At 42.9% G+C, this 27,440-nt stretch overlaps 2 long non-coding RNA genes across 2 annotated transcripts; both read right to left on the bottom strand.

Moving 5' to 3' along the window:
• Nucleotides 1–444: 444 nt before the first annotated feature.
• Nucleotides 445–4,922, bottom strand: LOC116678395 (uncharacterized). The gene is made up of 3 exons (XR_004329234.1): nucleotides 4,821–4,922; nucleotides 1,177–1,228; nucleotides 445–936 (listed from the first exon to the last, which is right to left on the bottom strand). It is a non-coding gene; the product is annotated as an uncharacterized LOC116678395 (long non-coding RNA).
• Nucleotides 4,923–19,388: 14,466 nt separating this feature from the next.
• On the bottom strand, nucleotides 19,389–20,299 carry LOC116678394 (uncharacterized). The gene is made up of 3 exons (XR_004329233.1): nucleotides 20,256–20,299; nucleotides 19,931–20,109; nucleotides 19,389–19,772 (listed from the first exon to the last, which is right to left on the bottom strand). It is a non-coding gene; the product is annotated as an uncharacterized LOC116678394 (long non-coding RNA).
• Between the last annotated feature and the right edge of the window lie 7,141 nt (nucleotides 20,300–27,440).

Here is a 27,440-nt window from a genome sequence, read left to right as displayed (position 1 = left end):
GTAGGGGCTGCTGTTGTTGGAGCGACAGTTGTAGGTGTCGCTGTGGTAGGTGCCGCAGTTGTAGGTGCGGCAGTTGTAGGTACGGCCGTTGTTGGTGCTGCTGTTGTAGGTGCAGCTGTAGTAGGGGCTACAGTTGTTGGTGCGGCAGTTGTTTGTGGAGCAGTTGTGGGTGCGGCGGTTGTTGGTGTGGCAGTTGTAGGTGCAGCAGTTGTTGGTGCGGCTGTTGTTGGTGCAGCAGTTGTTGGTGCTGCTATAGTAGGGGCTGCAGTCGTAGGTGCTGCTGTTGTTGGTGCGGCAGTTGTTGGTGCAGCTGTTGTAGCTACAGCTGTCGTAGGTGCGGCAGTTGTTGGCGTGAGAGTTGTAGGTGCGGCGGTTGTTGGTGCGGCAGTTGTAGGTGCGGCAGTTGTTGGTGCTGCTGTTGTAGCTGCAGCTGTTGTGGGTGCTGCTGTTGTTGGTGCAGCTGTTGTTGGTGCTGCTGTAGTAAGGGCTGCTGTTGTTGATGCGGCAGTTGTAGGTGTCGCTGTTGTAGGTGCTGCAGTTGTAGGTGTGGCTGTTGTAGGTACGGCCGTTGTTGGTGCTGCTGTTGTAAGTGTGGTTGTTGTTGGTGCAGATGTAGTAGGACTGCTGTTGTTGGTGCGGCAGTTGTTGGTGCTGCTGTTGTAGCTGCAGCTGTTGTAGGTGCTGCTGTTGTTGGTGCAGCTGTTGTTGGTGCTGCTGTAGTAAGGGCTGCTGTTGTTGGTTCGGCAGTTGCTGCTGTTGTAGCTGCAGCTGTCGTAGGTGCTGTTGTTGTTGGTGCGGCAGTTGTTGGTGGAGCAGTTGTGGGTGCAGCTGTTGTTGGTGCAGCTGTAGCAGTGTCTGCTGTTGTTGGTGCGGCAGCTGTAGATGCGCCGGTTGTTGGTGCTGCAGTTGCTGTGACTGTTGCCATAGGTGTAATAGCTGTCGTAGGTGCAAAAGTTTTACATAAAAATTTCAAAAATAAAAGTATTAGCAAAACCAAGCATACCTTTCACCGTTATTATCTAAGTTATATAAAGATAATAATAGACTGTGTCTGTTTTTCTATATCAAATATTTATGAGGTGTAGGCAACCACCTTAATTTCATTGTAATCCAAACCTCTTCCTTTATTTATTTCAAGACTTTTAACTGCCATCTTTTTAAAATAACTCAGCTTACCCATAAGAATCAGGAACATCAGTACGATCCTTCCAACAGCCATCTTGTCTCCCTTTAAATTTATGTAATGAAAAAATACAGAGACTTATTCACAGAAGCAGCATATGGAAAGGTTATGTTCTACAGTACTTTTAACAGTGCACACAGTTTTCAATCTCCAAATGACAGTAATTGTTATCTCAGTACTTTTAGTCTTCATAACTCAGGGCACAGAATACATTCAAAAGGAAGTTCGACGCAAATAATAATTATAATACTGTATTTTTATATAGATATTTCACACTGAACAAAATTATAAATGCAACACGTATTTTTTTCCCTTATTTTTCATGAGCTGAACTCATCGATTTAAGACTTTTTCCTACGTACACAAGAGGTCTTCTTCGCTCAAGTATTGTTCAAAAATAAATCTAAATCTGATGTAATGTAATGTAATCTAGTGTAAATCTTTGTTATTGAGCACTTCCCCGTTGCCAAGATAATCCATCAAAGTCACAGTTGTTGAATATCAAGATGGTTATTACATTATGATTATTACTACAGATGGTAAAAGTAGTCACTTCCCATACTCAAGTAGAAGTACATATACTTGTGTTAAAATACTCTGGTAAAAGTAGAAGTACTGATTTAATTTTTTTACTCAAGTGAAAGTGACAAAGTACAGGCTTGAAAATGTACTTAAAGTGTAAAAGTATTGTTTGAATGACACAAAATGTTGCTAGTGTGCAAGCTGAGAAATGTGTTCATGGAAAACAGTTTCCTTATATGCCGTTGGTTACATTGTTAATTGATGTTTGCCAACAGGCCTTAAACATCACATATACGATTATTGAGACAGGTTAATAAGATTCTGACTGAGTAGCAAGATATGAATTCAATTATTATTCCGTGAGAATTCACAGATCCAGTTTCTCTTTTTTAATCTTCCCCTTAACATTTAAATTAAACTACATGTACGTGTGTGTGCTCAAATGTGGCTTCTGGAAAGAAAATAAAGGATACAATATGAATTACAAACTGACATTAATTAAGAAATTCCCCATACTTTTAGAGTTACAACTAACAACCAATAGACGGCAAGATGTTTGAAAAATTAACCATTAAATGTGGCATATTCTGGAGAGTTCTGTGCAAACAAATGGAGAAATTGAGTCTTACATGGTATGTGTATGTATATACATTATATTAACACATCTACGACACATTGTTTGTATGGAATGTGTAATCTGCAAGGTTAAGAGCCATATTGGCTATTTTGCGTTAATGTAGTATCAACAGAAGCCATTTAGCATTTACATCAGCCTACTGTTGACCAGTCATCACTCGATTACACATTGTAATACCTTATTATGATATAAGAAATGACCTATACACTGTGCCAAACATAATGTGCCACATGAAGAGACAGTGCAGCATATGTCAGTAGCAGCAGCTGAGAAGATTTGGGTCTGTGGTGACAAGGTCCACCTCACATAAACTTCCTTCTCTGATTCTCTTCTCTTTACTACAATACACACACACACACGCACACACACACACGCACACACACACACACACACACACACACACACACACACACACACACACACACACAACCACACCACACCACACACAGCGCAGAGATGCGACGACGAGTACAGGTTCAACGGCTTGGTCAGTGACATGAACTCTTAGCGGCCATGTGAGTTTCCGAGCACCGGGCTCCCCACTCATTTTATCTGTTAATCCCACCGATATAGATTCGGCGTTATGTTGCTGACCCGCAGTGGTGAACTGTCTGCAGTGCTGCACGGGTTGTTGCCGTGTTCCGATTGTTTTCATCTCATCTCCGCCGAGACAAAATAGACATGACGTGACATGTATTTGAAAGCATCACATTTATCAAATGTTATGTGACATACTTCCAGTAGGCAACTAACTAGAAGCAGGCACGTCTGGACACTAACGAGCAGGCTTATATGCCATTCAACCACTAAATCCCACCCAATTAGATTGAATTCGGTATTGATGACCCGAAAAATGCTAACGGTGGCCTAACTCCACTGAAATTATTTGAAACTAAATTAACGAGACAATTTTATAAAATGTAAGAAAAAAGAAGTAGATTTTTGTGTTTAAAAATATAAGAAGTAGAAGTAAAGAGTTGGCACAAAAATAAATAGTAAAGTAAAAATATCTTAAAAATCTACCAGATTACAGTGAATCAGAGATGGGAAGTAGCAAAGTATTTGTATTTCGTTACTTTGTTGACAAGATTAAGAAAATGTGTAGGTCCTGTTGACTTTTAAAACCTACATGTTATGGTTTGGTATTTTGTTAAATATGTTGTCCTTGGGATTGGGTTATTTTTTGATCTTGTATATGTTTTAGTACTTGGTTGCTCCCTTGTCTTGTCTAGTTGTGGTTTCTGTCTTGTGGTCTCTTGTGAGTGTCTGTATGTTCTGTTTCCTGTTTTATTTTGATAGTCTTGTTTACTGCGTTGTCTTTTCTTCAGTTTTACTTCCTGTGTTTGCCCTCATGTGATTACCTGATGTCTTTCAGATTTTTCCCAGCCTTTTGTGTCACGTGCCTCTTGTTCCCTGTTTCCCTCAGGATTTAGTCTCGGCGGTCCCCTTGTCTGTTGTCAGATCATTGTAGTGTTACTGCATACTGTTTTGTTAGTCTTCCTCAATCTTGCTAGTGTTCCTGTGTTTTCTGTTTTTACATAGACTTTACTTTTGGTTCCTGTTTTTTTCTTGCTTATTTCCAGGACTCTTTTTGTTTTTGTGCAACTGGATTCATGAAATCATCAAAACTATCTTCACTTTCCGCCTCTGCTTTTTGGGTCCACCACTCACCTACCATCCTTAACTCTACCTGGATGTTATTTCACTTTTGAAAGATGTTATTTTCTCTCACAAGTTCTCATTTTATTCTGTTAAAGGCATTGAAAAGAGTTTGAAAAAAGCAAAAAGAAACCTTGTCAAGTTTTTAAAACCCTGCCTGACAGATTAGACCTGCTTCTTCACATCTTAACGACATACATGTTTACTTCCTATATCCCAACTTCAAGTTCTAGGGTCTTTTACTCTATTTCTCCCAATGACCTTATCAAGGTTAAGATAACATTCATACACGCTGACATGCACTACCTCAACAAGCAGAATACTTGAACAGCCAGGTAATACACACATAATCAAATAATCATCTCTTTAAAAGATCACCATAAAAGATTTGATGGGAACAAGTCAATGTTACGTGATGGTTTAAAAAAATAAATAATTTTCAGTAAATAATTTTCAGTAACTAATTATCATAAGAATTATATATTATATATTATATATATATATATATCTTTATATGTTTACATACAATTCACATTGACAAAATTTTATTATTAATATCTAAATTCATTAAGTTCTTATTAAATGATTCATTACATGTAGCCTACTATTAATATCTAAATGTGGAAACTAATTATTTAATTTAGATGTCCTTTATTTATAATACACTATACTAATGATAAAATAACAGACAATGTAACATAAATATGTAGCTTATTACAAAACCATAATTATCACAATCATCATAATTATCTTTTACCTAAAAGTCTCTCTCTCTCATGACCATTGTACAAAAGTCTATGCACTTAAAAATGTACTTACCCAAAATGAAAAGATATAAGATGAAAAATTAGGAATCCCTTCTTTTAATCTGCTTTCAGTGGTTTTTCAGAGCCTTTTCATTCAGTCCAGTTTACATCTGTGATAGTGCAGTTCTGTGACAGTCAACATATATGAAGGTCTTTATATAGGAACACAATACATCCTCATGTGACTCATAGCTGATAACCTTTAATTAAGAACACAAATGACTGGCCGGCCGTCAGGTGTCACTCCATCAGTTCATTGGCTGAATACCATTGCATACTCCCTTCTTTTGTAATTTGAAACAGGTTTCTGGTGGATTCCACCAATGGAACATTGAAAGGTGTTTTACCAGTATGTGACAGAAAGTATGAAAACCAAAGTGATGATCGGGTCCTCGCACCTACCTTTACACTCGGTGGGATGGTGGTTAACCCGGGTGTTCATTTCCATGATAAATATTTTCTATCAGGCACCCTGGCCTGATAGAAAATACTTATCATGGAAATAAACGGAGATTATGTTTTGCAAATTTTGGATCACTTCATGTGTCCAAGAAAGACAACATGTACTAAACACATACTATGTCAAGCAGAGACCACACCATGTCAATTTCATGTAAATCGGATGTTTGTCACATAAAGCTGACTTCCGGTTGCCAGTAGCTGACACTATGACTATGACGGAATATTATTTTGTAGATGTCAAATTTCCACAGATTTTCACCTCCTATTAGACCTCCTAGAGATCACCAGGCAATGAAACAATGTTGATCATCCTATGATTTCCGTATCAATTTATGGCAGATTAGTTTGGTCTCTCATTCCTTCATAGACAAGTTCTGCTGCACTGACAAAAAAAACCAGCTCAAAAGTTATTCGTAAACAACTTTATTTATCCTCAAAGGCAGCTATGGCTGTCGGCATGGAATGTTGCTAAAATATGTTGGCAGTCCGGTTGCAGTCTCCACACCCTTCTTCTGTTCAAAATTGGAATTACTTGTTAGTAGAAGGTGACACTTTATAATAATCACCATTAATAGATGGTAAATGGTAGATGGTAAATGGATAGTACATTAATCTTCAGTTAATTGCCATTTAACCGTTAGCAAACCGTCATTTTACTGTTAACAAGCAAATAAATCATAATTAATACAATACTAGTGGTGCTGTAAATAAACACTTTATTGTTACACACATTACATCCCTCATATACTATATTAGGCATAAGGTAATAATTAAAAAATGTTTGCAAGTCTTCAAGAAACCATTTTTAAAACATCTTTAAACATTACATAAATAGATAGACCAGATATTCTTCACACTTTGTTTAGGGTTATTAGTTGTAAACAGTCTATAAACAGTGTCTGGATGCTATTGTAAAGTTGTGACTGATGGTTTTCATACTTATTGGTTAGGAAGTGCTTGGTAAAGCAATTATACATTTTTTGCCCTTCATTAAATTCTATAAAGTATCTACAGTATATAAATACATATACTCTTTGTATATACAGTACTGTGCAAAAGTCTTAGGCAGGTGTGAAAAAAAGAAGAATGCAGTTTGTTGGCCAAAGGGCTGGAGAGAGCCACAATAATCCTTCTCACCTACAAAGCTCTTCATGGTCAGGCTCCATCTTATCTTAAAGAGCTCATAGTACCTTACAACCCTAGGAGAGCACTACGCTCCCAGAATGCAGGGTTACTGGTGGTTCCTAGAGTCTCTAAAAGTAGAACGGGAGCGAGAGCGTTCAGCTATCAGGCTCCTCTCCTGTGGAACAGGTTCCAGTTTGGGTCCGGGAGGCAGACACCGTCTCCACATTTAAGAGTAGGCTTAAGACTTTCCTTTTTGATAAGCTTATAGTTAGGGCATAGAATCGAATATTGTTAGGGAGTAGTAGTTAGTCACATAGTTTTCAGATTTATCTATCATATAATCAAGAATATAATAGAACTAAAGGAGACTTGGCATACAGCCCGATCCGGTTGGGGAGAGTTCTAGCCCGGCCGGGCTGGAGCTCTCTTACCTTGTCTCTCTTGGTTTTGCTGTAATAATTTTAGACAGCTGGGGACTTATTTTGATACACTGAGCTCCTCTCTCCTCAATCTTTCCATCTTTTCATTTATGTGCATCCATGTCCCAGAAATGCTTGTTACTAACCTAGCTCTGGGGAGTCATTCCCGGAGTCCTTATGTTCTTTTTCCCCAGCATGTTCCCTTGGATCAGAGAGGCTCCGAAATCAGGGTAGCAGCTGTCGCCATGGTCCCGCTACACGTTCTGTGATGCCATGTTCAACTGCTACACTGCAGTGCCCTGCCACGTCCTGCTACGTCCTGCTGTGCCTTGTAATGCGCACAGCGTCCTGCTATGCCATGAACTACTACAAAGAACTGCTACAAACTACTAATTTTTTCTATTTTTGTTATTGCCACTCTTCATTCTAACCCCAACCGGCCCGTCAGACACCGCCTACCAAGAGCCTGGGTCTGACCGAGGTTTCTGCCTAAAAGGAAGTTTTTCCTCGCCACTGTCGCACTGTTGCTTGCTCTGGAGGAAACTACTAGAACTGTTGGGTCCTTTTAAATTCTGGAGTGTGGTCTATCTGTAAAGTGTCTTGAGATAACTCTTGTTATGAATTGATACTATAAATAAAATTGAATTGAATTGAATTGAATTGAAATTGAATTGAAATAATCAGTGTCTGCAGGCAACAGTGACGCATGGGGGAGGTTCCTTGCAAGTTTGGGGCTGCAGTTCTGCAAATAGAGTTGGAGATTTGGTGGTGTCCTCAATGCTGAGAAAAACAGGCAGATACTTACCCATTATGCAATACCATTAGGGAGGAGTATGATTGGCCCCAAATTAATTCTGCAGCAGGACAATTAACTGATGAAGATAAACTTTTAACGCTCATATTTTTGAAAGCATTCTTAGTTTACAGCTTTTTCATACGTACCTAAAATGTTTGCACAGTATGATATATATATTCACATACACACTATATATGTGTGTGTGTGTGTGTGTGTGTATGTGTGTATATCATTTTTTAATATGTTGCAACTTTATAATAACTATCCAGACACTGTTTAGAGATGTTTTACAACCAACAAGTAATCTTTAAAGTGTCAGGAATATCTGGTCTATCTATTTATGTAATGTTTAAAGAGTTTTTAAAAATAGTTTCTTAAAGGCTTACACATATTTTATAATCATTATCTTATACCTAATATGGTATATGAGGGACATAATGTGTGTAACAATAAACTAATAATTTACAACACCACTAAAATTGTTTTAATTATAATTTCTTCATTTAACAGTAAAATGACGGTTTGGTAATGGTGAAAGGACAATTAACTAAAGATTTGTCGAGAGTTTATTGGAGAGTTTATTGGTGACAGTCCGTGAGCCAGATGACAAGTCAATGTGCAATGGGAGGATGCTGTGACGGTATGGGAGTGAAGAGGAATCCGAACTGTGGGGAAGTGGGTAGTGAAGATCCGAAGGTGAGTTTGAATGATGATCCGTTGTGGGAATCTATGACGGAGGAGCAGAGGCAGTAATGCGTTAACCAACACCAACACGAAGCAATGAATGGAGACCACGCCCCCCAGGTTTCTTGGCAACAGGAACCAGTGACGTACAGACAGAGAAAACAGACATACAGACAATAAACAGTTTCAGAACGAGGGGCGTCTGACAAGATTAATTTAGTCTCAATTTACCATCTATTAATGATAGTTTTCATAAAGTGTTACCCAAAGGAGAAACAAGTTAATTAAGTTGAATAAATGATTTGGGTACCAGTATAAAAATGTCCATCTTTCATTATTTTTCTTTTTAAAGACATTTATTCAAAGTTTCCCAGGTCAATAGGCCCTACTTGAATCAATATACTATCAATAAAAAAAGTCACAAAGCAAAAAATAAAAACTTTGTATCAATGTAAGTGCCTCATCAATAGAGTGGTGTAGATTTGGGTCCAGAGCCCCATTTCAGAAAGCAGGTTTAGTGAAAACTCTGAGTTTGTTAACCCTAAAATGAGGGAAACTTTGGGTTTTCTGTTTCAGAAAGGGAGATAACTTCACCTCAGAGTCAGTTACTATGGTAACGGAGCCTGTAAACCTAACCTGGTCGGGAGCAGGTTTTCTTCTCTCAGTCTCCTCCTTCTGACTCAGCGCTCTTTCATTTCCTCATTCATTCATTCATTCATCCAGTCTGGATTGTTATCGGCATGAATAAAAAACAGGGTTAGGCAGAATATAAAACTTATTTTTTCTAAAAACATGGCATTTCGCTCTGTCTACGATCCCGTCAATGAAAAAGCTGCTTTAGCCTACTTCGCCTGGTGTTACATGTCGGGAAAGGATATTTTAGACAAACATTTCATTTTCAGATAACTTATTATTTGAGCGGTATAATTTTTCTTCCCAGTCTGTGATGCAGCCTATAAGCTACATTACTCATATCACTAACGTCACCCATCTTGGACATGCTCACCCATCAGATTATTTGTGACACATTCATTTTTTTGGCAGACGGTAGTTTTCTTACAACATTGGTGATGCGGAGCATATTAGTCAAGCCACAGTAAAGCGCCGTCAGAAGAATGTGACTGACTCTGGACACAAACCAGTAAGAGCCATTAAAAAGTAGTTCCACAGTAGGCCTACGCTTGTTTTGCATGTGAATGACGTAAACCCTTTGGAATAAATGATTATTAATTATAATTCTGTTAACAATGGTGCTGCAGACTCAGAATGGGATTAGGACCAGTACCAAGAGGTTGGTGGTTCAATCCCCGGTCCTGCAGTCCCCTGTCGAAGCTTCCTTGGGCAAGATGCTGAGCCCCAAGTTACCATCGGAGTGTGAATGTGTGTGAGGGTTTATCTGATGAGCAGGTGGCACCTTGTACGGCAGCCTCGGCCACAGTGTTTGAATAGTGAAGGTTTCCTGTATGATGTAAAAGCGCTTTGAGTAGGCTAGTCGTTAAGACTAGAAAAGCGCTATATATAAATACAGCAATTTACTTTTTCGCCCGCAGTGTTGCACCTAAATGAAATAGATAATATACGTAGGCTATGATTAAATATGATATACACTAGGCTATATTGGAATATACACATTTAGTCTAGCAGCACTTTTCTCCAACGCAATTTAACTCTCGTTTGCAGCAGCCGGTGTGTTGTTTTTTTTAACTCGCTGTATGAGTGCCCATGAGTATTTCCGCCGACCCGTTTGTTCGTAGTTGTTACTAGGGGTGATCCGAGTATCCGGCTGAAACGAGTATCCGGTACGGATAAAGCACTTTTGCCGAGTACAAGTAGGCTATTATCCGAGTAATATGATTCAATATCCGTACTATTGAATAAAACTCCTCAACTGGCCGCGCAGCGTTCTGTGATAATCACAGCGCCCCCCCGCCTACAAACCCGCTCGGATCAATCACACACACACAGAACATGGAGAAATGCGCTCCCTCTCTCCCTCTCTCCCTCACTCTCTCTCTCTCTCTCTCTCTCTGGTGGTTTCTTCAGCTTCAGGTTTGTTTTTAACTTCGGTTTGTAGTAGGCTACTTACATAGTAACCAGTAGATTTCTGGGCTCGTGGGGTTTCAGACGTGCTGCTTGGTTTAAATGCAACTCCCGTTGCGTCTCTGCCATCGGAGATTTTTTATTATTATTGTCAGCTGCCCCCCGCCACCTCTCTCTCTGTGTCTCTCTCTTACTCACACACAAACACACACACAAACACACACACACACCACACACACACACACACACACACACCACACACCACACACACACACACACACACACACACCTGGTGTGGAATAAAAAAATAAAAAGAACCAAAAAAAAAAAATCACACTGATCATAAAAAAATAAAAAGTTAAAAAAGAAAGTTATGTTGAGTATGAAAACTCTTGTTCATTACATTTTACTTCATAATTGCAACCGCATGTGTTGTATTCATGTTGCAAAACGTTCTGTATATAGTTTGTTGTTACCATGACAACACCATTGATCTGAAGCTCAATGCTGTCATGTAAATAGTTTTCAAATCAGCAATAAATATAACAATTTCTGATCAACCCATATCAATAGGCTCTATGCACAATCACTTCCGGGTTTGTCTCAGCCCGCTCATTCACTTCCGGTGCTGCGCTGAAAGCCGTGTTTACATTCTGTGGAGATAATGGCAAACTACACCCTCTGTTTACAAGAACTGCCTAAGGTTAATGTGAATGATGTTAACACCATTGTGAGGCAGTTTGCTGTTACACCTAAGAGCAAGAAAGAGAAGGGATTTAAATTATATATTTCAAGCTACATTGACAACGTTGAGGGTGAGTAACGTTATTTTCTCATATCATGCTAAATTGGACTAAAGTTAGCGAATCGGTTTCTAAAATTGTTGTCTCCGTTTCTGACGTAAATTTGAAAATTGCTTGTTGATGCGATCTAACTGTTGCATACAAATTGTGCAATATGATTGTTACTGACTGAGTAATTTCTCAGTTTCCAGTAAAGATCAGTTCTCAGGAGAGATCAGCGTGAGGGCGACATGTTTCAGGTCGATGAGGAAGTTAGAGAAGCCCCATAGATTAAGAGTAGGAGGACATAAAAGACAGCTGATCTCTAAATGAAAATATGGGTTCATAAGTGTTTTAAATTATTTAGAATCTATTTACAAATAACATTAACAATTTAATTGTCTTTACAGATTGTATTAAAAGACTCTCGTCTTGTAACACTGTCACAGAGTAGTTGTTATTGTGTTGCTGGGACAGCAATGTTCAACCACATTGTTGCACTACTCTACCAAACAGCCCACTACTCACAGCTTGGCATCAGTGCAGTTCCTCCAGTTCACAGCTGTACTGAAACGGAGCAGAGCTGGCATAAACCTAGAACAATGGTAATTCTAAATGAATTTGCTAGTACAAAATATATAAAAATACAACTACTGGAAATGCAATAAACTAATAAATACAATGAGCATTTTTTTTATATATAGGGAGTCAAGCCAGGTCCTGTCAATAAAATGGTGGTTCTGTCTGCAAGACCCAAAGAGAGGAAGCTTGCTGAGGGTTTAAGGTACAACGCAAACATTTCATTCTAAAGATGAATGTAGTTTAAAATTAAAAATATGAAAGATTAGACAGAATAAAATCTAGAAAAAAAGTGCTTTGTTTAAAACTTTTCTTTTCATTTCAGGAGTACCCTTTACAAGGGTGTCACCAGTGAGCTGCCTGACCTCTCAGTCCTCCAAGTAGCAGAGGCATATAAGGACTACGCCAGTGCTGTAGCTCCTCCAGTCACCACTATCAGGATGTCACATGAGGATTCTTTGGTGGATTCTGCCTTTGGTAAAGTTCAGTATGGAAGTGTGCTGTCATACCAGCAGCCAGCTGCAACAACATGCAACATTACTCACCATCAAGATGCCCCACCACCGCCACCTCTGCCACTAGTTGGTTACAGCCTTGACACATCTGTTTGCTTGTTTGTCCATAGCAACCATGGACAACCACACATGACGTCACGGCAGTAACCTTAGATATGGCTCACAAAATAGAGCATGCCACCAAAGAACAGAGTGCATCATATGCTTGGCACTCGGTCCGAAAACCCGGGTAACAGCATCACGTTTTAGGGAGGTTTGTCATGTGCGTGGACAGAGCTCGCTGAAACCTGGCTGAAAGAATCTACAAAGGAACTCGCCAGACAGCAGATATGAAGAGAGGGCTTGAAATGGAATCTGCTGCAATTGAGGAATACTGCCTGCTGCGAGAGGTGAACTACCACACTTGTGGGTTCTTAATTCACCCCGATGCACCTTGGCTGGGGGCCTCTCCTGATGGATTATTTTTGACCCTAAAGAGCACCATGTTTTTGGACTTTTGGAGATAAAATGTCCCAATGTCAAAAGTTACGTGGACTGTCCTTACCTTAAATTTCACAATGGCACACCAGAACTGAAACAACAGCATGCATACTTTTGGCAAGTTCAAGAACAAATGCTGATGTCAGGATTGGACTGGTGTGATTTTGTCGTTTATGCACAGGATGACATGATGATCCAGCGCATATACAAAGACACCAGAATGTTTCAGATCATTCGAGAGAAAGCTGACCATTTCTTTCTTTACTTTTACCTGCCAAGATACCTACAGGTGTAAAAAAGACAAATAATCATTTAACATTGTATCAAAGTTTTTTTTATTTACTCAACATCACTGTACATAATGTTAAAGACTGTAACAAAGTTATTTATATTTACATGTTTACTTTCCTGCAGTGCTACTGTACAAAGTTATTTATATTTACAATATTTCTATTTGGACAAAAATAAATGCAAATTCATCAATCCCCAAACAAAGTTATCTTGTCTTTAATCCTTTGCCCATGCTTTTACTAAGGGGCCTTTCTGGTAATTTACAAGGAGGCAAGCAACAGTGTACAGCTGGTTGATGCTCCCTGTGATGGAAAGAGAGATTTCTTAGTCGAACAGCTTGTGTTCCTTCACCCTGCGGATGAGACGCTCGACGTGGACCCTCAGCCGAGCAATGGACTGTGTCTTCTTTACCTCATCAGCCGTCAGCTGTTTCCTTTTTGACAGGAAAGCAGGTCTGTAGACTTTGCATGGCACACAGTCATCAACAAGAAAACCTTTGTCGCCCATTATTGCCATCCCAGGTTTCAACAGAGACACAATCCCAGACTGCTTAAAAAGCTCCTTGTCACTGACAGATCCTGCATACAGGGAAGACACAAAGGTGACCACACCATGTGGTGCCATGCCGATTAACCCCTTGAACGTGCAGTGGGACTTGTAATTGGAGAAGACTTCACTTTGAAGCAGGAGGTGTGTCTGGGTAGTCCTGGAACTCATTGGGTAGATGCGCTTTGACTTCCTCCTCAGACATCCATATGCGAACAGAGCCAAGAATGGTGTACAAAAAATTGGCCCAGGTTGTAATAATTCGGCTAACTGTAGACTGATGAATGTTGAATCTGTGGGACAGATCCCGCTGTGTTTGGCCAACTGAGAGGTGGATCATGAAGAGGAAAGAAACTCATCAATGGGCTGCAGGGACTGACCCTATAAAAATAACAAGGTTTGCAATTATGTACATATAATGTGTTGACTAAGCTTTCACTGAAAATGCAAAGTTATTTATTTTTTTTCTTGCTATTTTTATTTACCCATGTACTGTCTCTTGTTTCAGCTTCACTCCTCATTGTAGTTGCTCTTGCTTGGTCACACGAATCATTTTGTGGGATGCAGGTTCAATGAGTTTCCAGAAACTCATTAAATGCCTGTAAGTCATGAACCTAAATGAGATGTAAGACATGTTTATTTACATGTACACACACACATGTACATACACACACACACACATACTTGTATATATATATATACATATCGCATTATATATATATATATATATATATATATATATCTATATATATAGATATATATATATCCTACACACAAACATGTATACGTTTTTTATTTACTCAATATCACTGTACATAATGTTAAAAACTGTTTGTATATATATATATATATATATATATAGCCTACACACAACCGTGTCTATGCGCACACACGCACACACACACACACGTGTTTATATAAACGCACACACACACATATATATATGTATGCACACATACAAATATTTTAAAAACGTACCTAGTGTAGAACCTTATATCATCGTCGGAAGTAGCAAATCGCCCCAAACAAAATCTTTGACGGACTGACAGCTCCTCTACCTGTCTCATTAGTCGGTCCACCTTTTTTTCGAGATCTTCGGTCTTGTCCAGTGCATTATCAACTGCCCCGGGTTCTGAGACTAAACAATAATCATGCTCCAGATAATGAGCATTCATTGGCTCAGGAACCTCATCCACTTGAGTGTCCCGTCTTTGCCATACCCCGGAGCGCCACGGAGTAGTCGTTCCACTGGAATAAGGTTGGTGCAGCTCCCTTTGGCAGCAAGCGACGCCCTTTAGGGGTCGAGGGCTCAATCAGATCATCACTTTTGAAGTGACGACTGCAGACCCTTGTAGAGATGTGATGTTAAATCTCTCACGTCGAATGTGTGAATCCACTTTCTGCGTGTTTCTTCGTCCACAGGAAAAGTGTGGAAACTCAGTATAGAATTAAACTTTGACGAGGCCTCACATAACGGGACACAACAATGTTCAGCCGAAGTACTGTCTTGCCGCCGTTGGTTGATATTTATATATTTCCTGGAAGCCATCACTAAAATATTTAATTATATAACGTAATACTATAGATATATATACCTATATTATAAATCGCTGTGTGAATGTTATTAAAGCTTTGCCGTTAGTACACTTCTTCACTATAGAACGCTCTATGCGGAAGTAAAGACGCTGACTGAGATTCTAACGGAAATACGTCAGCAGCGTTTGTGCATAGAGCCTATTGCATGCTTAAATAACAAACCGGTTAAAGCCCCGCACATTTCAAGAGAACCCGACCCACTTCCGGGTTAAATCTGACCACTTCCGGTTTTGGCCCCGCCCAGTCCGAGTACGGATCCGGATACAGATAATTCATGTGGTAAACAGATACAGATAATGCTGTACTCGCTCATCCCTAGTTGTCACCATGGTGAATCATAGTACCATGGCTCCATTCATGCTGCTTTTTTGTTGTGGCGGTGCACGCACCTGAACCTTCTCTGAGTTAATTGAACCAACTCATATCATCTGTTTCCAGTCTCAGGGTAAATCAACTCAGAGATCAGGGTTAGACTCAGAGTTTGTTAAACCTCCTTCTTGAAATGGGGCCAGGTGATAGTTCCCTTAGTCAATTGTGTGACTGAATATTACATATTTTTTATCATCTATATCATTAGGTCGTTAACTCTTATTTTGTCCTTGGGTCAAACTGACCTGTTCTTATTAAATACCCAAAATAACATGATTGATTCCACACAATGCTCTTGGCAAGTACAAATCTCTACTTTCATTAATTTGGGGTGTCTTATTCAATTATATAGCATTTGAAAATAATTGAAGTGGTTGCAAAATAGTATTGAGTAAAATGTTGACATTTTCCAGTCTGTGATTGTCATCAACGTACATCCTTTAATTGTAGTCTAAATAGTTCCTAATTCTGCTTTTCTAACTCAAACATTAGGTACAATTTCCTGTAAATGAGGTGTATTGACCACAAATTCCAAAAATAACTGTAAAACTAAAGTTAATTTAGTGTTATATGGTGTTGAAAATGTCAAAAGTGTTGAAAAAAAGTACAAAACATTAGAAAAACATTGATAAAAAGCATCAAAAAAAGGGTTGATTTTAAATTTTGACGGAAAGACAGCACAAGGGTTAACCAGTATGCCGAGTTGCCAGATTTGAGTTTGTTCTGCACAAAAGCGGGCTGTTTTTTGAAAAGAGTGAAGGGGCGAGATGTGGGGGATCCACGCTCCAGTAGCCCATAGCCTAGTAGGTGGCGTTGATGCAACTTTAACACTAGTTGGCACCCAAACATTAAACAAGACCACTGTAAGCCGGGATGAGTTGAATTTAGTTAAATAATTTGAGGAAACCGGTTGCCTTAAAAACGTTAAGTAATGGGTTATGAAAACTTGAGTCCACTTAACTTAAATGCACGAAAGAGTGGAATTGTTATTTTAGGTTCAATCACTAAATGCCAAGTTGATTTCACTTACAGTCTTTTGCAATATCAAATGCCTTGTCACATGAACACCTCTACTTTTTTGTATTCATTGATTGTGGTAAACTAAAAAATGTAAATGAAGACAAATACACAATACAACAAAAGTGCTTTTACTGTTTTATTTAAAACCGCATGAAGTTACAGGTTGGAGCCCCACTGCTTTAACCCTTGAATCATGAGCCTTAAACTGTGGAAAAATGTGTCATTCATGTCCTGAACATTACAAGTTGAAGTGTAGCACAATCAGGCCTCTATCTTAAACACTTTTTGTGCATAAGCATGTGTACATCATTAGTCACTGTTCAAAAATAACAGTCAAGATTGTAAGGACTAAAGAAGACCACCAGACCAAGCCAAGCTCCGTAGATTTGAGATTGAGCGTTGTTAATTTCTCTGCAAAAGAGGTGTGACCAACACGCATAGATCAAATGACTCTTCACGCAATTTGATAGTCCTTCAACCAATCAGACCAATGATCTGGGTGACACAGAAGCAACAGCAACATCAACGGGTTGCTGCACTTTCGTTGGCGTTCGGTGGCCGTTATGTTGAAAGTAGACAAGAAGCTGCTTGGTTGCTTCTCTATCGTCATCGTGTTAAACCCGCCAGTAGCGCCCCAGGTAGATAAGCTAGTTTGTGATTGGTTCCAACAAAATTGGGAATTGAAGCAGGAGAATTAAATATGCAGATTTCCAGACCAAGCTGCGGGGCAAAATCAAATCACTAGCTGAGTTGGTGGGGTTTACCCAGTCTAGTGGTAGGCTACGCCATAATAGGCTGCTAACCCAAAGTCTTTGTATTCTAACAAAAAATGTGTGTCTTGCAAAGACTTAGCTCATAAACTATCTTCAAGCATTTTAATTATTATCTCACAAGGGCCACAGGTTAGAGCCAACCCGTCGATGCTGCGCCGAGGAGGAAACCCCTACACATTTTTGTTATTGCCACTCTTCATTCTAACCCCAACCGGCCCGTCAGACACCGCCTACCAAGAGCCTGGGTCTGACCGAGGTTTCTGCCTAAAAGGAAGTTTTTCCTCGCCACTGTCGCACTGTTGCTTGCTCTGGAGGAAACTACTAGAACTGTTGGGTCCTTGTAAATTCTGGAGTGTGGTCTATCTGTATAGTGTCTTGAGATAACTCTTGTTATGAATTGATTCTATAAATAAAATTGAAATTGAATTGAATGTGCGCCTGCTCCACCAACTGAGTTAACCTGGCTTCTTTGTCAACTTTGTCTTTGTCAACCTGCCCTGATAAACTTTCTCTTTAAATAAATTGGAAATCACCACTCAAGACAATTTATTTTCTTCTTTGTATTCTGATCATTGTAAATTAGAAATTGAACAAACTAGAAGAAATCTCTCAGAATACAGCTATGCATGATTAGATAAATACACTTTATAAATAAGAACATTGACAGTGCATTGTTTTATATATATGCTCATGTATACAATAATGAAAATACTAGTACTTACTTAGTTTTTGCAGTAACTAAACAGGACAGTATTATTAACTGTCACTAAGTAAATATTGCTATAGCACTCTTTTTGACATCCCAGGGCTTAATTTTAAATGGTTTGTCTTAATAATCTAGTGATGATTCAATGGACCAGGTGCAGTTGTCTGTGTTATTCTGTCCAGCCCAGCATCTTGGACCTCCCCACACAGAAACGTGTTCACTTTGACAAACATTCCTATCGCCTGTCATTATTGTATCCATTTAAGTAATTTAATTTAATATACTTATTCAATGTGATGTCTCTTAGCATTTATAGCTGCTACTGCTTAGTTCTAAAGCCTGTTTCTAGAAGGGCCTTTAAAATAACAAATAAAAGATGTTTACAAACAAAGTTAAAATGTGGTACACTTTGTTGACCTTATAGGAACACCTCTACAACTTCATATAGGCATATGTAGTGCGTGAATACACATAAACATATATAACATACATGTACACATACACAACGGCACACATATCTACATACATACATGTAGGCTACAAATAGGCTAAATATAAACTACATACACATACACCCCCCCCCCCCCAAAATTTGTCCTATATTTTCTATTGCCCAATTGTTTAACCTCTCAAGGGGTTTTGGAAAGTTACATTTTATAGTAAATTTATCCAAAGCTGTCAAAGCTATAAGGCAATAATGATTTTGGGATATTAGGTTCCCTTGTCCAATCAGTCTTGACTGTCGTGACTTTAAATTAAAATGGAATCGGCACAGATGTTATTGCTTGCTTTACAATAGCCATGACAACAGTACCAGGCAGGATGCAGTAACAAGACTGATTTTGTGGCTTACTCCACCCGAAGCTGTGAATGAGGAGAAGAAAACAAAACATTAGTTTAACAAACAGTTGTGTACCTTTTTTAAAAATGTTGATGACGAGCACACAATATTGCTTACAGATGCCATTCACGCTGATGGAGCTGCCTTCAATGTCGAAGCCGCTGACGCTTGAAGGCTTTGATCAAAGCGCTTGTAATCTGAGTGTTATTAGGAGCAAGTGTACCCACAAAGCTAAGGTCCTGGTGTTGATGACTGATCACTCCTGTATAAAGAGAAACCCATTAATAGTTTGAAAAATCAGATTAAGTTCACTATTCCTAAATTAATTACCTGAACTAAATGAAATTACCTGAATGACACACTTTCAAGGCACTGGAGGAGGGGAATGTTTTTTGAAGACCGGTCAAGCTGCGGAAACAAAATGGGTTGTATTTAAAGACTTTTACTTTGAACATTGAAGTGTGTGTAATTATGAGATAAGTTGTACAGTGAGCTGGTGTGTAATTGTGTAATTGCATCTTCTTCACATGTTCCCCTTAATGTCTCTGTATGTGATGTTTTTTCATTACATGACTGTCAAGGGATTGTTCAGTTCTTTGGTGAGTACTTGAGCTCTCTGAAAAAGTAATTCATAAGTGTACAAGGATATTTCATTCTAAGGGTGAGACTTACCTCTCCATTTATCAATGCTTCGCGATTTTTAAAAGCTGTGGATGATGGATTCAGCAAGTCATCTGTAAATGTGCTTTGAACAGATCTGAAGGACACTCTCGCTATTGTGAGTGCAGCAGTTGTAGATACAGCAGTAGTAGATACAGCAGTTGACGGTGCAATTGTTGAAGATACAGCAGTGGTGGATAAAGTAGTTGAAGGTGCGGCCGTTGTAGATACAGCAGTTGTGGATAAAGCAGTTGTAGGTGCTGTAGTTGGAATTGGACCTTCTGTAAAAACATATTTAAAGAAATTATTGGTGCCCAAAGGAAAATGATTTATTTTTCCTTGTTTGATGTCAAACTGACTTTGGTGCCAGTTTAACAGACTTATAAGAACCCTCATAGTTGGCTATGCAGACTTAATAGCATCTTTCAGGTTTACTTACCTACTACTTTGACTGATCCCGGATCTATGCTCACATCGAAGGTATTGTTGGGATTACTCACAGCTGTTACTAAGACTTGAGCAACAACATTATTCTGTGGGAGATCTGCAATAGGAGTAGTACTATCGAACACAACTTCAATCGCTGCTTCAGTTCCAGTTGCTCGTGGAGGTATGGCACTGTATCAAAAACCAAAAGGGATATGTTAATAAACTATGTCACAGTTTCTTACTGCCTTGTGTCATGTGTGTTTTACACAGAACACTATTAACATTAGATCATACCAATTTTAAGATCAAAACGTAAATATAGAAAAATGTTTTACCTGAACTTTTTGACTTTGCATCGTTTAAATTTTTTTCCAAATTGTTTTTGGTAGATTGCTGTACACTGCAAGAAAACAATATTTGTGGACCTTAAATGGCTTTCAAGTACACATAAATTTTCATCTGATAGATTTGTGTTTTAGGAAAAACATTCTATGAAATCCTAATTCAAAACACTCAAGTACACTTCAATCAGTGACAAGTGTATGAATTAAAAATGCACTCACAGTATTTATGACTGATTGTTCAAGAGTTTTGAACTGAGTGGAGGTGGTGTCAGAAAGGGCAGCTGAAAAAGTTACTGATGGCATGTCTGCTGAAAGGCTATAAACTGGATCAGAGGACAAAGTGCTTGGTGCTGCGGTTGTAGATACAGCAGTTGTAGGTACGGCAGTTATAGTAGCTGCTGTTGTTGGTGTGGCAGTTGTTGGTGCTGCTGTTGTTGGTGGAGCTGTTGTAGATGCTGCTGTTGTTGGCGCGGCAGTTGTAGCTGCTGCTGATGTAGGTACTGCTATTGTTTGTCCGGCAGTTGTTGGTGCTGCTGTCGTTGAAGCTGCTGTTGTAAGTGCAGCTGCTGTTGGTGCAGCTGTTGTAGGTGCAGCAGTTGTAGATGCGGAAGTTGTTGATGAAGCTGTTGTTGGTGCAGCTGTTGTTGGTGAAGCTGTAGTAAGTGCGGCTGTTGTAGGTGCGACAGGTGTTGGTGCAGCTGTTGTTGGTGCTGGTTGTTGTAGCTGCAGCTGTCGTAGGTACTGCTGTTGTTGGTGTGGCAGTTGTAGGTGCGGCTGTTGTAGGTGCGGCTGTTGTTGGTGCTGCTGTTGTAGCTGCAGCTGTCACAGGTGCTGCTGTTGTTGGTGCGGCAGTTGTAGGTGCGGCTGTTGTAGGTGCGGCTGTTGTTGGTGCGGCAGTTGTAGGTGCGGCTGTTGTAGGTGCGGCTGTTGTTGGTAATGCTGTTGTTGTTGCGGCAGTTATAGGTGCAGCTGTTGTTGGTGCAGCTGTTGTAGGGGCTGCTGTTGTTGGTGCGGCTGTTGTTGGTGGACCAGTTGTGGGTGCGGCGGTTGTTGGGGCAGCTGTTGTTGGTGCAGCAGTTGTTGGTGCTGCTGTAGTAGGGGTTGCTGTCGTAGGTGCTGCTGTTGTTGGAGCAGCAGTTGTAGGTGGTGCTGTTGTTACTGTAGCTGTTGTAGCTGCAGCTGTCGTAGGTGCTGCTGTTGTTGGTGCGGCAGTTGTTGGTGCAGCTGTTGTAGCTATAGCTGTCGTAGGTGCTGCTGTTGTTGGTGCAGCAGTTGTAGGTGCGGCTGTTGTTGGTGCAGCTGTTGTAGCTACAGCTGTTGTTGGTGCGGCAGTTGTAGGTGTCGCTGTTGTAGGTGCGGCAGTTGTAGGGGCTGCTGTTGTTGGTGCGGCAGTTGTAGGTGCTGATGTTGTAGCGGCAGCTGTTGTAGGTGCTACTGTTGTTGGTGCAGCTGTTGTAGGGGCTGCTGTTGTTGGTGCGGCTGTTGTTGGTGGAGCAGTTGTGGGTGCGGCGGTTGTTGGTACAGCTGTTATTGGTGGGGCTGTTGTTGGTGCGGCTGTTGTTGGTGCAGCAGTTGTTGGTGCTGCTGTAGTAGGGGTTGCTGTCGTAGGTGCTGCTGTTGTTGGAGCAGCAGTTGTAGGTGGTGCTGTTGCAACTGTAGCTGTTGTAGCTGCAGCTGTCGTAGGTGCTGCTGTTGTTGGTGCGGCAGTTGTTGGTGCAGCTGTTGTAGCTACAGCTGTCGTAGGTGCTGCTGTTGTTGGTGCAGCAGTTGTAGGTGCGGCTGTTGTTGGTGCAGCTGTTGTAGCTACAGCTGTTGTTGGTGCGGCAGTTGTAGGTGTCGCTGTTGTAGGTGCGGCAGTTGTAGGGGCTGCTGTTGTTGGTGCGGCAGATGTCGGTGCTGATGTTGTAGCTGTAGCTGTTGTAGGTGCTACTGTTGTTGGTGCGGCAGTTAATGGTGCTGTTGTTGGTGGAGCAGTTTTGGGTGCGGCGGTTGTTGGTGCAGCTGTTGTTGGTGGGGCTGTTGTTGGTGATGCTGTAGTAGGGGCTGCAGTCGTAGGTGCTGCTGTTGTAACTGCAGCTGTTGTAGCTGCAGCTGTCGTAGGTGCTTTTGTTGTTGGTTCGGCAGTTGTAGGTGCAGCATTTGTTGGTGCAGCTGTTGTTGGTGCAGCAGTTGTTGGTGATGCTGTAGTAGGGGCTGCAGTCGTAGGTGCTGCTGTTGTAACTGCAGCTGTTGTAGCTGCAGCTGTCGTAGGTGCTTTTGTTGTTGGTGCGGCAGTTGTTGGTGCAGCTGTTGTAGCTACAGCTGTCGTAGGTGCTGCTGTTGTTGGTGCAGCAGTTGTAGGTGCGGCTGTTGTTGGTGCAGCTGTAGTAGGGGCCGCTGTTGTTGGTGCAGCAGTTGTAGGTGTCGCTGTTGTAGGTGCCGCAGTTGTAGGGGCTGCTGTTGTTGGTGTGGCAGTTGTAGGTGCTTCTGTTGTAGCTGCAGCTGTTGTAGGTGCTGCTGTTGTTGGTGCAGCTGTTGTTGGTGCTGCTGTAGTAGGGGCTGCTGTTGTTGGTGCGGCAGTTGTAGGTGTCGCTGTTGTAGGTGCTGCAGTTGTAGGTGCGGCTGTTGTAGGTACGGCCGTTGTAGCTGCTGCTGTTGTAAGTGTGGCTGTTGTTGGTGCAGCTGTAGAAGGGGCTGCTGTTGTTGGTGCGGCAGTTGTAGGTAATGTTGTTGTAGCTGCAGCTGTCGTAGGAGCTGCTGTTGTTGGAGCGGCAGTTGATGGTGCTGCCGTTGTTGCCACGGCTGTTGTAGGTGCGGATGTTGTTGGTGCAGCTGTTGTTGGTGCGGCTGTTGTTGGTGCAGCAGTTGTTGGTGCTGCTGTAGTAGGGGCTGCAGTCGTAGGTGCTGCTGTTGTTGGAGCAGCAGTTGTAGGTGCTGCGGTTGTAACTGCAGCTGTTGTAGCTGCAGCTGTCGTAGGTGCTACTGTTGTTGGTGCAGCAGTTGTTTGTGCAGCTGTTGTAGCTACAGCTGTCGTAGGTGCTGCTGTTGTAGGTGCGGCGGTTGTTGGTGCAGCAGTTGTAGGTGCGGCTGTTTTTGGTGCAGCTGTTGTTGGTGTAGCTGTAGTAGGGGCTGCTGTTGTGGGTGCAGCTGTTGTAGGGGCTGCTGTTGTTGGTGCGGCTGTTGTTGTTGGAGCAGTTGTGGGTGCGGCGGTTGTTGGTGCGGCAGTTGTGGCTGCAACAGTTGTTGATGCAGTTGTTGTTGGTGCGGCTGTTGTTGGTGCGGTTGTTGTAACTGCAGCTGTTGTAGCTGCAGCTGTGTAGGTGCTGCTGTTGTTTGGTGCGGCAGTTGTTGGTGCAGCTGTTGTAGCTACAGCTGTCGTAGGAGGCGCTGTTGTTGGTGCAGCTGTAGTGGGCTGCTGTTGTTGGTGCGGCAGTTGTAGGTGTCGCTGTTGTAGGTGCCGCAGTTGTAGGGGCTGCTGTTGTTGGTGCGGCAGTTGTAGGTGTCGCTGTTGTAGGTGCCGCAGTTGTAGGGGCTGCTGTTGTTAGTGCGGCAGTTGTAGGGAATGCTGTCGTAGGTGCTGCTGGTGTTGGTGCAGCTGTTGTAGGGGCTGCTGTTGTTGGTGTTGTATTTGTTGGTGCGGTTGTTGTAACTGCAGCTGTTGTAGCTGCAGCTGTCGTAGGTGCTGCTGTTGTTGGTGCGGCAGTTGTTGGTGCAGCTGTTGTAGCTACAGCTGTCGTAGGAGCGGCTGTTGTTGGTGCAGCAGTAGTAGGGGCTGCTGTTGTTGGTGTGGCAGTTGTAGGTGTCGCTGTTGTAGGTACTGCAGTTGTAGGTGCGGCTGGTGTAGGTACGGCCGTTGTTGGTGCTGCTGTTGTAAGTGGGGCTGTTGTTGGTGCAGCTGTAGTAGGCGCTGCTGTTGTTGGTGCGGCAGTTGTAGGTGTCGCTGTTGTTGGTGCGGCAGTTGTAGGTGCTGCTGTTGTTGGTGCGGCAGTTGTAGGTGTCGCTGTTGTAGGTACTGAAGTTGTAGGTGCGGCTGTTGTAGGTACGGCCATTGTTGGTGCTGCTGTTGTAAGTGGGGCTGTTGTTGGTGCAGCTGTAGTAGGCGCTGCTGTTGTTGGTGCGGAAGTTGTAGGTGTCGCTGTTGTAGGTACTGCAGTTGTAGGTGCGGCTGTTGTAGGTACGGCCGTTGTTGGTGCTGCTGTTGTAAGTGGGGCTGTTGTTGGTGCAGCTGTAGTAGGCGCTGCTGTTGTTGGTGCGGCAGTTGTAGGTGCTGCTGTTGTAGCAGCAGCTGTTGAAGGTGCTGCTGTTGTTGGTGCAGCTGTTGTAGCTGCAGCTGTCGTAGGTGCTGCTGTTGTTGGTGTGGCAGTTGTTGGTGCAGCTGTTGTAGCTACAGCTGTCGTAGGAGCGGCTGTTGTTGGTGCAGCTGTAGTAGGGGCTGCTGTTGTTGGTGCGGCAGTTGTAGGTGTCGCTGTTGTAGGTGCTGCAGTTGTAGGTGCGGCTGTTGTAGGTACGGCCGTTGTTGGTGCTGCTGTTGTAAGTGGGGCTGTTGTTGGTGCAGCTGTAGTAGGCGCTGCTGTTGTTGGTGCGGCAGTTGTAGGTGCTTCTGTTGTAGCTGCAGCTGTTGAAGGTGCTGCTGTTGTCGGTGCAGCTGTTGTTGGTGCAGCTGTAGTAGGGGTTGCTGTTGTTGGTGCGGAAGTTGTAGGTGTCGCTGTTGTAGCTGCAGCTGTTGTAGGTGCTGCTGTTGTTGGTGCAGCTGTTGTTGGTGCTGCTGTAGTAGGGGCTGCTGTTGTTGTGCTGTGGCAGTTGTAGGTGCGGCATTTGTTGGTGCAGCTGTTGTTGGTGCGGCTGTTGGTGCGGCTGTTGTTGGTGCAGCAGTTGTTGGTGCTGCTGTAGTAGGGGCTGCAGTCGTAGGTGCTGCTGTTGTTGGAGCAGCAGTTGTAGGTGCTGCTGTTGTTGTTGCAGCAGTTGTTTGTGCAGCTGTTGTAGTTACAGCTGTCGTAGGTGCTGCTGTTGTTGGTGCAGCTGTAGTAGGGGCTGCTGTTGTTGGTGCGGCAGTTGTAGGTGTCGCTGTTGTAGGTGCCGCAGTTGTAGGGGCTGCTGTTGTTGGTGCAGCAGTTGTAGGTGCTTCTGTTGTAGCTACAGCTGTTGTAGTGGCTGCTGTTGTTGGTACAGCTGTTGTTGGGGCTGCTGTAGTAGGGGCTGCTGTTGTTGGTGCGGCAGTTGTAGGTGTTGCTGTTGTAGGTGCTGCAGTTGTAGGTGCGGCTGTTGCAGGTACGGCCGTGGTTGGTGATGTTGTTGTAAGTGTGGCTGTTGTTGGTGCAGCTGTAGTAGGGGCTGCTGTTGTTGGTGCGGCAGTTGTAGGTAATGCTGTTGTAGCTGCAGCTGTCGTAGGAGCTGCTGTTGTTGGAGCGTCAGTTGATGGTGCTGCCGTTGTTGGTACGGCTGTTGTAGGTGTGGCAGTTGTTGGTGCGGCAGTTGTAGATGCGGCTGTTGTTGGTGCAGCTGTTGTTGGTGCAGCTGTAGTAGGGGCTGCTGTTGTTGGTGCGGCAGTTGTAGGGGCTGCTGTCGTAGGTGCTGCTGCTGTTGTTGGTGCAGCTGTTGTTGTGGTGGAGCTGTTTGGGTGCGGCGGTTGTTGGGGAGGCAGTTGTGGCTGCAGCAGTTGTTGATGCAGCTGTTGTTGGTGCGGCTGTGGTGTGCGGTTTGTTGTAACTGCAGCTGTTGTAGCTGCAGCTGTCGTAGGTGCTGCTGTTGTTGGAGCGGCAGTGTGGTGAAGGTTGTAGCTACAGTGTTGTAGGCGCGGCTGTTGTTGGTGCAGCTGTAGTAGGGGCTGCTGTTGTAGGTGCGGCAGTTGTAGGTGTCGCTGTTGTAGGTGCCGCAGTTGTAGGGGCTGCTGTTGTAGGTGCGGCAGTTGTAGGTGACGCTGTTGTAGGTGCCGCAGTTGTAGGGGCTGCTGTTGTTGGTGCGGCAGTTGTAGGGAATGCTGTTGTAGGTGCTGCTGTTGTTGGTGCAGCCGTTGTAGGGGCTGCTGTTGTTGGTGCGGCTGTTGTTGCTGCGGTTGTTGTTGGTGCAGTTGTTGTAACTGCAGCTGTTGTAGCTGCAGATGTCGTAGATGCTGCTGTTGTTGGTGCGGCAGTGTTGGTGCAGCTGTGTAGCTACAGCTGTCGTAGGAGCGGCTGTTGTTGGTGCAGCTGTAGTAGGGGCTGCTGTTGTTGGTGGGCAGTTGTAGGTGTCGCTGTTGTTAGGTACCGCAGTGTAGGGGCTGCTGTTGTTGGTGCGGCAGTTGTAGGGAATGCTGTCGTAGGTGCTGCTGTTGTTGGTACAGCTGTTGTAGGGGTGCTGTTGTTGGTGCGGCTGTGTTGTTGCGGCTGTTGTTGGTGCGGTTTTGTAACTGCAGCTGTTGTAGCTGCAGCTGTCGTAGGTGCTGTTTGTTGTTGGTGCGGCAGTTGTTGGTGCAGCTGTTGTAGCTACAGCTGTCGTAGGAGCGGCTGTTGTTGGTGCAGCTGTAGTAGGGGCTGCTGTTGTTGGTGCGGCAGTTGTAGGTGTCGCTGTTGTAGGTACCGCAGTTGTAGGGGCTGCTGTTGTTGGTGCGGCAGTTGTAGGGAATGCTGTCGTAGGTGCTGCTGTTGTTGGTACAGCTGTTGTAGGGGCTGCTGTTGTTGGTGCGGCTGTTGTTGTTGCGGCTGTTGTTGGTGCGGTTGTTGTAACTGCAGCTGTTGTAGCTGCAGCTGTCGTAGGTGCTGCTGTTGTTGGTGCGGCAGTTGTTGGTGCAGCTGTTGTAGCTACAGCTGTCGTAGGAGCAGCTGTTGTTGGTGCAGCTGTAGTAGGGGCTGCTGTTGTTGGTGCGGCAGTTGTAGGTGTCGCTGTTGTAGGTGCCGCAGTTGTAGGGGCTGCTGTTGTTGGTGCGGCAGTTGTAGGGAATGCTGTCGTAGGTGCTGCTGTTGTTGGTACAGCTGTTGTAGCTGCAGCTGTCGTAGGTGCTGCTGTTGTTGGTGCGGCAGTTGTTGGTGCAGCTGTTGTAGCTACAGCTGTCGTAGGAGCGGCTGTTGTTGGTGCAGCTGTAGTAGGGGCTGCTGTTGTTGGTGCGGCAGTTGTAGGTGTCGCTGTTGTAGGTGCCGCAGTTGTAGGGGCTGCTGTTGTTGGTGCGGCAGTTGTAGGTGCTGCTGTTGTAGCTGCAGCTGTTGTAGGTGCTGCTGTTGTTGG

Source organism: Etheostoma spectabile, unplaced genomic scaffold (assembly GCF_008692095.1).
Source record: "Etheostoma spectabile isolate EspeVRDwgs_2016 unplaced genomic scaffold, UIUC_Espe_1.0 scaffold00007218, whole genome shotgun sequence".
Lineage (NCBI taxonomy): Eukaryota > Metazoa > Chordata > Actinopteri > Perciformes > Percidae > Etheostoma > Etheostoma spectabile.
This window is presented reverse-complemented; position numbering and strand designations above follow the sequence as displayed.